Source organism: Arachis duranensis, chromosome 9 (assembly GCF_000817695.3).
Source record: "Arachis duranensis cultivar V14167 chromosome 9, aradu.V14167.gnm2.J7QH, whole genome shotgun sequence".
Lineage (NCBI taxonomy): Eukaryota > Viridiplantae > Streptophyta > Magnoliopsida > Fabales > Fabaceae > Arachis > Arachis duranensis.
This window is the reverse complement of record NC_029780.3, coordinates 96,385,359-96,395,806: the sequence shown is the minus strand read 5'-3', so window position 1 is coordinate 96,395,806 and position 10,448 is coordinate 96,385,359.

The window sequence follows — 10,448 nt, the reverse complement described above, 5'->3', positions numbered from 1 at the left end:
ACTTCAGATTCAGGTGTAGCTCTAGTGACATTTAAACATAATTTCCTTGTGATTAATTAAACAAAAATTATTAACTAAATTTAAAAGAGTAACATAAATATTTTTAACTTACACTCGTGGAGTTTAGACGTCTTTCTTGGAAAGATTATCTTTTTTCTAATATATTTGACCAGGCTTTCTGAGGTATTTTTCCTAAATAAAAAATAACAAATTAAAATTAGAAACCAAGACTAAAAGCAAAGGTCTAGAAAGACATTAAATTCATTTTTGGGCAACCACCGAACCGAAAATACAATATTCTGTGAACCAATTTACCTGGTATTGCTCACAACATCTATAGAAGGTGTAGAGCTTCCTTGTGTCTGTAAGACTTGCTCACTATCAATATTTACAGTCGGCACCCTAAGCAATATAAATAAATATTAGTAATTAAATCTAGAGGAATTAGAAAAGGTTGTAGCAAAAGTAAGCCAAGTAAGAAAAAGAATTCGGGAATAATAAACTGAATCTTACGTCTAAGAGAAATCATTTTGTCCCTGTGGAGAGTCAAACTGATCCGGAGTAATGTTTGTTGACTGAACTCCATTATTTCTTTTCTTTGATCTTTTCTCCCTTATTATCTCCAATGCTCATTTTCTTTTTTCGGCAGTATTGTCTTTTTCTTGTTCAGTTCTGAATGTTCATAAAATAAGTATCAGGAAACCTAAAATATAAGTATCAATAAAAGAAAATATGATTTGAAAAACTTACTCTTTCTCAGGTTGGGTTGGTGTTTTTGCCACTCTTTCTGGTTATTTTCTTCTTTTTATTATGGGTGTTTTCTCAGTTTCATTTTCTCTGTAAAACAGATAAACACATTGAATTTATACCAGAGACAAGACACTAACGATGAAGTCAACCAAACCTAAAGATAACACCAAACCGAAATAAATTAAACTGCATGCTAAACCAAAACTTATAAGCCCACCGAACCGAAAATAGATATATATGCAATCAACAAAAATACTTACTCGTTTTCAGATTCGCTTGTGCTCTCTGAATCTATAGGCACAGGCTTTGTTTTTTTGGTTTGTTTTTTAACCACCTTCAATGGTCGTTTTCTTTTTTTTTTTGTTATGGTTTTTTTTGTTTCTTCTCTGCAATTGACGATTCTTGCGTGGTCTAGAATTCACAAATAAGTTCTCGTTGAAAGTATAGCTTCTAAACCAACAAAAATCCTTTCGTACAAAAACTTGGTTGTTACAAGTAACAAACCCCTAATAAAATTGATAACCGAAGTATTTGAATCTCGGGTCGTCTCTCAAGGAATTGTAGGGAAGTGTGCTTATAATTGGTTGTGAAAAAGTATGTTTTGGGGGTTTTGGATAAGAGAACAAGAAAAAGTAAATTGCAAACGGAATAAACTAATAACTAGAAAAGCTCTTGGTAAGGTATGAGAACTGGAAGTCCTATCCTAGCTATCCTTATCAATTGTGATGAAAATTATTTGTTTCTCCCACTTAGTTAACCCTCAACAAATGAAGGAAAGTCAAGTGGACTAATCAATTTGATTCCTCAAGTCCTAGTCAACTCCTAAGGAAACACTAGTTTTAGTGGAATCCAAATCAATCAGCAAATTTTAATTATCAATCAACAAAGGAGTTTGATAACTCAAGTGTTACCAATTACTCAACCAAGCCAAGAATATAAAATCATACTCTAACATCCTTCAAAGCATTTTGTCAAGTACTTGGAGGGCATAACATAAAAACATAGAAAAGTAATAAGAGATAATAAAATCCAAAAAATCAATTGCATTAATATGAAAATTGAATCTAACATCAAAAGTTCACATACTAAAATAATAACAATGAGTAATCAAAAAGAGTAGAAGAGAAATCCTAAATCCTAAAATCTAAGAGAGAGGAGAGAGCCTCTCTCTCCAAAAACCACATCTAAAACCTAAATTGTGTGAATGAGAAGTGAATGAATGATTCCTCCACTCCGAAGCCTCTAATCTGTGTTTTTTGGGCCGAGAACTAGGTCAAAATAGCCCAGAAATCACCCTCAGCAATTTCTGCAGTTGCAGTACGTCGCGCATGTCATGCGTACGCGCTAGGTGCGCGTGCCCGCTGATGGACTTTTCGCCAATGTGCACATGCGCGTCAAGTGTGCGTGCGCGTCGCCTAGCTACATGGCCACTATAGCAAATTGTATATCTTTGCGAAGCCCCGGATGTTAGCTTTTCAACGCAACTAAAACTGCTTCATTTGGACCTCTGTAGCTCATGTTATGGTCGATTGAGTGCAAAGAGGTAAGGGCTGATAGCTTTGCAGTTCCTTCAGCTTCTTGTATTCCTTCCACTTTTGCATGCTTCCTTTCCATCCTCTTAGCCATTCCTGCCCTGTAATCTCTGAAAACACTTAACACACATATCATGGCATTGAATGGTAATAAGATAGGATTAAAATTAGCTAAATTAAGACCAAAGAAACATGTTTTCAATCATAGCACAAAATCAGGAAGGAAAATGTAAAACATGCAATTTACATGAATAAGTGTGAGAATAGTGGATAAAATCCACTCAGTTAAGCACAAGATGTACCACGAAATAGTGGTGCATCAAATCTCCCCACACTTAAACATTAGCATGTCCTCATGCTAAGCTCAAGAGAAGCTATAAGAGTGAAGAGGAACGGTAAAAAGTATGAAATGCAACCTATCCATGTGAATGCAACTACATGCAAACTTTTTCTACCTACTTGGTTAAAAGCAAATAAATCTTTTAAGAACAAATATGAACTATCTTTCATTAATTCAAATCCTAAAAATGAAGTACAAACAGACTTGCAAAAAGAAGATAGCTCATGAAAGCCGGGAACAAAGAATCGAGCATCAAACCCTCACCGGAAGTGTATACACTCTAATCGCTCAAGTGTTTAAGGTTCAATTCTCTCAATTCTCTACTAATCTTGCTTTCCAAGGCTTGCTCTTCTTCTACCAATCAACAAAGAATTAATGCACAGATACACATATCAAGAGGTCTTTTGAGGGTTGTAATGGGGTCAAGGTCAAGGTAGGATCGTATTTGGTCAAGTGGACTGAAATCTGAATCCTTAATTAACCTAAACTTCTCACCTAACTTAGGATAATCCATATAATCATAATATAAAATCAATAACTACCCATATTCATGCATCCCAAATTTAAGTACAGATCATATGCATTGCTATCAACATTTGCTTTGGGGCATTTTGTCCCCTTTTTATTATTTTTTCTTTTCTTTCTCTCTTTTTTTTCTATTTCTTCAAATTTTCTTTTCTTTTGTCTTTCTCAATGCATATGATTAAGGTATTGCATGCATAAACATGTGTTTAACTTTCTTTTTCACATTTTCTCAAGAGTATACAACACCCAATTCTCAAACCAAATATTTCCAAACCCACTTTTCCCACACTTAATTCATGAGCACTCTCACTAGTCTAAGCTAACCAAGAATTAAAATTAAGGACATTATTATTTTTCACTTAGAGTTAGTGATGAGCTAAAGTAAAGAACAAATGGGGTAAAATAGGCTCAAATTGGTTTGCAAAGGATAATGGAAGGGTAAGGCCATATGGGTATGTAGGCTGAGTGAAACAAGGCCTTAATCATGTAAGTATATGCATACATTAAACCATGGAAATATAGAATTAAGCAAGACAAATATCACAACCATAGAGAGAACAACACACACAAAAATAAAATATATTGGTTGATAAAATGCAACCAATCAAATAGGCTCAAAATCTCACTGGTTTTGTGTGTTCGAGCTCTAAACCATCTTCCAAAATAATATTTCTTCAAACAAGTTTAACAAAATTTTAATTCAAATTAGTGAAATGCTATAAAAAAAAGTTTCTTGAAAAAGAAATTATTACTTCAACCAAGTAGTGGTAAAATATGCACAAAATGTAACAAACATGCAATCAAACATGCAAATGCAACAATGAACTAACAAAAAAATACCACATTGGTGTTGAGAAAGAACTAACTAACCTGCAGAAGTCGGTATCGACCTGCCCACACTTAAAGATTGCACCGTCCTCGGTGCATGCTGAGATGCGCAAGTGGGCGGGTTGCTTCAACTGATGCTTTTCTCCAATGATTATGTAGCTGGACTTGTTTGTTGCCCCATTGAGAAGCTTTCCCTTTTTCTTTTCAGTGGCCATCCTGAAAGAAGAGAAAAAGGAAGAAAAGTTACCCAGAAACAAAGATAAGGAAAAAAATAGAAAATGGGTGGGTTATTGCCAAATAATGATGATCTCAACTATATGGTAGCTACAACATGTGGGTGAGAAAAATAATAGAAGCACAGGGCATGTCAACTAAATAGCAAACAAGTTAAGGAGCACCCAAAATAATGCAAGAAATATGCAACAGTTGAGCAAGAAAAATCAACACCAAAGAAAAGGAGAAATAATAAGAAAGGAGCGAAGAAAGAAGTTAAATGGAGAACTGAAAGCGACGCGCGCGCAGGGATTTGGTGGTGTTGCACGAACGACGCACACGCATACTGCATGCGTACACGTGGGTCGCACAATTTGTAGGGCGACGCGAGGGCATCTAGCACGTGTACGCATGCTCCTGGTTGTGCGAATCACATGCGAGCAGCCCCGCGCACGCACAACTCTCTGTGCATTTCATGTTGTGGGCCAAAATTGGATACGACACGTGCGTGTCAGGCACGTGCACGCGTGGGTGATCAGAAAATGGAAATGATGCGCATGCATCAGGGACGCGTACGCGTGACCGATTTTGTGCCTCTAGCACAGTATCAGCACCAAGCCCGCACAATTTTCGGGAAAACACCTTTTTACGTCGATTTTCCAGGGCCACGCAAGCGCGTCATTGACGCGTACGTGTGAAGTGCCAAAATCCCAAGTGACGCGTACGCGTGGAGTACGCGTACGCGTGGTGATGCTTGTGCGATTGGCATACTTTCTGCATTGCTCCCACGCAACTTTCTACCACTCTTTTTTTTTAGTATGCGTATGCAAATGCAGACTATATGCAGTAATAATGAGAAGAGTCACTAAATAAAGCTAAGAAAAGAGAAAGGAACGATCATACCATAGTGGGTTGTCTCCCACCTAGCACTTTTAGTTAAAGTCCTCAAGTTGGACATAAGGTGAGCTCCTTGTCATGGTGGCTTGTGCTTGAACTCATCCTGAAACTTCCACCAACGCTTGGACTTCCAACAATCTCTATCAATTCTAGATAAATTTACCAAGCCTTGATGAAGTCCTCTACAAGCTTTGAGCTCCCAAAGTTGATCCACTTGTATGCCGGGATCCCAAATCTTATTTTTACACCCGTCTCCAAGTGGATTATGATGATTCCATTTGGGTGGTAAGCAATCCAAATTATCACTAAGGCATCCAAATAGCTTCCTAGACCCATTCATTCGAGCTCTACACCAACCCTTGCATTTAGATTTTGAGCTCCTAACCACAACGAACCTAGGATTGTGTTGCCAACCATTAACCATTTTCCTCTTACGCTTAAAGCCACAAAGAGCTCTAAGTTGACCATCCGTTTCCAGTAAACCATATTCAAGTGGGAAAGTAGAGGTTAAGGATAAGAATTTTACCTACTTGAATGTTGTATTGGATGGTAATGGCCTTGGGAGAGGTGTTTCCAATGGTCTTGTAAGCTCTACTCCCTTGTGCTCTTCTTTGAATTCTTTCACCTCTTTGCAAGTCTCTTCAACTTCAACCACTTCCTCTTGGTAGCTTTCTTCCAATTCAATCTCTTCTTCATTACCTACCAAGGGCATGGGAGGTTGTGCTTCTTCTCCTTTAATCTCCATGTCAAGTCCAATAGGAGAGGATTCAATTGTAGATAAGGATTCATCAATGATTGAATCCATCTCTTGATCAACCTCTTCAAAGTCTTCAACCATGATATGCCTTGGAGGTTATACACCCTCCTCAACATCAATTTCAAACATCTTATAAGGGGGCTCTATGACTTGACTTTTCTATGGAGGTTCAGCATCTCCCAGATCTTCAGCTACTTCCACCTCTTCTCTGGCAAGCATAGCTTCTTCTAATTGTTTCAATACAAAATCATGCCTCTCGTTGTCCACCAGAGTTTCTGGTGTCTCTTCCATCTACGTTCTTCATTAGATTCTCCACATAAAGCCATGGGTTTTCCTTGAGTGTCCAAATGTTGGGAAGCTAATCGATTTATTGCTTGCTCCAGTTGATGAAGAGTTACATGAAATTGATACACTATTCTTGAGACGGTCCCTTGGCTCTTGTTCCTCTTGGGAAACGTGATTGGGATCATATGGCTCTTGGGTAGATAGATATGGACATGGTGTATATGGAGGTGGTGGTGCTTGAGAGTAATTGGCTTGAAATTGGGGTGGTTCTAGATATGGTTCATATGGCTCATAAGGTGATCGGCATGGTGGATATGGGTTAGGATCATATGAGGGCGTTTGGTAGTAGGGGGCTTGTGAGTTTGGTGGTTCAAACCTATGTTGAGGAGGAGGGTCATAGGCATATGGTGGGGCTTGTTGGTAACTAAATGGGGGTCCACCATATCTATTATCTTGGTAGTGGCTCTTGACCATAGTAATTTGGTGGAGGTTGGTTGTCACGAAGAGGTCCACCATAATTATTGTCTTGGTATGCATCATAGAATGGTTGTTGGCTATAACGCATTGGAGGGGGGTTGATAAACCATTATTTTATTATTTATATTGTGTTTAATTGAGTGGTTTTATCAAGTCTTTACCCACTTATTCATATGATTAGCATGTATTTACAATTCCTTCCCAAAATTGTTCCATGGTTGAAAACTTGCTTCCTAGAGATCTTTTATTGTGTATTTTAATTCTCCTTTATATCATTCAATGCCGTGATCCGTGTGTTAAGTGTTTCAAGCGTCATAGGACAGGAATGGCTTAGAAAATGGAAAGGAAGCTTGCAAAAAGGGAAGGAGCACAAGAAATAAAGGAGACAACCAATGAACAGCGACGCGCACGCGTGGCTGACGCGTGCGCGCGATTTGGACAAAATCACAGCGACGCGTACACGTGCTTGACGCGTACGCGTGGATTGGAGTTCGCGCAAATGACGCGAGCGCGTGCCTGACGCACACTCGTGGAGAGGAAAATCGTCAAACGATGCGTACGCGTGACATGCGCGATCTGCAGAAAATTCAGAAAATGCTGGGGGTGATTTTGGGCCACGTTTTGACCCAGTTTTCGGCCCAAAAACACATAATAAAGCCAGGAAACATGCAGAGACTCAATTAACAATTCATACACAACATTCATTATTCATAATTTTAGCATTAGATGTAGTTTCTAGAGAGAGATGCTCTCTCCTCTCTCTTAGGTTTTAGGGTTTTAGGATTAGCTTTTCTTATTTAGTTTTCTCTTCCACTTTTTCTTCTAGTACTTTAGTTTATTTACTTTTCCTTATTGATTACTTTATGTTACTATTTGGTTTATGAATTCTCATGTTTAATTCGATTTTTTATTTATTGCAATTTGGGGTATTTCATATTTATGATTTTAATTTAGCTTTTTACACTCTTAGCTTTGGTTGAGTAATTGGTGACACTTGAGTTATCAAACTCAGCTGATGATTGAAAATTGGAATTCTTTGCTGATTGATTTGAATTCCCCTAACTCTAGTCTTTTCTTAGGAATTGACTAAGACTTGAGGAATCAAATTGATTTATCCACTTAACATACCTTCATAGTTAGAGGTTGACCAAGTGGGAGCAAAAGCCAATTCTCATCACAATTGATAAGGATAACTAGGATAGGACTTTCAGTTCTCATACCTTGCCAAGAGCTTTATTAGTTATTAATTTAATTTCTTGCAATTTACTTTCTTGTTCAACCTATTTAAAAACCCCAAAAAGATACTTTTTCCATAACCAATAATAAGAACACCTCCCTGCAATTCCTTGAGAAGACGACTCGAGATTTGAATACTTCGGTTATCAATTTTATTAGGGGTTTGTTACTTGTGACAACCAAAACTTTTGCACAAAAGGATTCTCTGTTGGTTTAGAAAATATACCTACAACGTGATTACTTTTATGAAATTCTTTACTGGCAGAAATCAGTTCGTCAAAATAGCATCGTTGCCGGGGAATTGCAAACGTGTGCCTTATTATTGGTTATTGTAAATATTTTCTTTTTTGTTTCTTTGTTAGTGTTTCTAGTTTTAGGAGTTTATTTTCATTAATTTTTGTTTTTATTTTCTCTTGCTACTATGAATTCTCACCCTTCTGGCTTCAAGTTTGATTCCAATGTTGTTGTAAGGAATGGAAGCTATAATGAGGACAAGCATTGAGGTTGAAAAAATCAAAGATGGGAGGAGCCACAAGGATTTGATCAACCCTCTTGGCAACAACCCCCTCTAATGCGCTATATAACTAACAACCATTCTGTGATGCACATCAAGGCAATGGTTATGGTAGACCTTTCCGTGACAATCAACACCTACCACACTATACCTATGAGCCCCCTCCTCAACATAAATTGGAACCACCATACTCACAAGCCCCTTTCTACTATTCACCTCCATTTGACCCTAACCCATATCCACCATGCCTACCACCTTATGAGCCATACTTAGAACCACCACCTCAATATACACCATCTCCATATCCTTATCAAGAGGAACCACCTCCGTGTTATGAGCCCTTTCTCCAAAACAATGAACTCTCCTATCCACCCCAAACCTCCATGGAGAACACACTTACCTCTCTTATTGGTCTCACCTCTAAACTCCAAAATCTTATATCCCACATGGACCAGCCCTCTACCTCCAATATTCAACCCTCAAGCTCCAGTGCACTTCCATCTCAACCACATAATGATCCTCCCATCCCATCACCATCCTCCATGGAAGAGCACCAACATCTATCAATCCAAGAGCAACATGATCCCAATGATGCTATTGATATAGAACAAGAGAAAAGGGATCGTCTTAGGGACGCAATGGATCGGTTGCACGCAACCTTATTTCTAGAGGAGCAAGAGGAGTTCCAAAATGTGGAGATAGAAGAGACCCTTGAAGATGAAGGAGTAGTTGAAGGGAGTTGTCATGGAAAGGTAATCATCAAGGAGGAGTACGATTTAATGCTAAAACAACTGAACAAAGCAGCAATTATTGAAAAGGAAGAAGTGGTTGAAGACTTAGGAGATGTTGAGCCTCCATGGGAAAGTCCAGTCATAGAGCCTCCTTCCAAGATGTTTGAAGTTGACATTGAGGAGGGAGTACAACCTCCAAGGCATATCATGGTTAAAGACTTGGAGGAGGTTGATCAAGAGGTGGAGATTAAAGAAGAAGAAGCACAACCTCCCATGCCCTTGGTAAGCAAGGAAGAAGAGATTGAATTGGAAGAAAGCTACTAAGAGGAAGATGTTGATATTAAAGAAGCTTGCAAAGATATGGAAATTGTCAAAGAAGAGCACAAAGGAGTGGAGCTTACAAGTTCATTAGAAACACCTCCCCCCAAGCCTTTACCATCCAACACAACATTCAAATGGGTAAAATTCATATCCCTTAGCTTTCTCATTCCACTTGAATATGGCTTACTTGAGACAGATGGTCAACTTAGAGCTCTTTGTGACTTTATGAGTACAAAAGAGATGGTTAACGGTTGGCAACACAAGACTAGGTTCAATATAGTTGTATGTTCCAAGTTGAAATGCAAAGGTTGGCGTAGAGCTAGATTGCATGGGTCTAGGAAGTTATTTGGCAGCTCCCATGAGGATTCTAGGAAGTTATTTGGCAGCTCCCCTGAGGATTCAGATTGCTTACCACCCGGATGGAATCATCATGTTCCACTTGAAGACGGGTGCAGAAATAAGATTTAGGATCCGAAAATATATGAGGATCAACTTTGGGAGCTCAAAGCTTGTGAAGAACTCCCTCAAGGCTTGGCAAATTCACTTGAGAATGATGAAGATTATTGGAAGTCCAAGCATTGGTGGCAGTTTCAGGATGAATTCAAGCACAAGCCACCATAACAGGAAGCTCACCAAATATCCAACTTAAGGACTTTAACTAAAAGTGCTAGGTGGGAGACAACCCACCATGGATGGCCACCGGAAAAGTAAAGGAAAAGAACTTCTATATGGGGCGACAAACAAGTCCACATGCACAATCTTTGGAGAAAAGTATCAGTTGAAGCAACCCGTCCACTTGCACATCTTAGCATGCACCGAGGACGGTGCAATCTTTAAGTGTGGGGAGGCCAATAAAAATGACTTCCATGGGTTAGTTATTTTCTTCTCAAACACCAATGTTTTATTTTCTTTGTTAATTCATTGTTGCATTTTCATGTTTGATTGCATGTTTGTTTGATTTTGTGCATATTTTACCACTTGGTTGAAGTAATATTTACTTTTTCAAGAAACCTTTTATAGTATTTCATTAATTTGAGTAAAA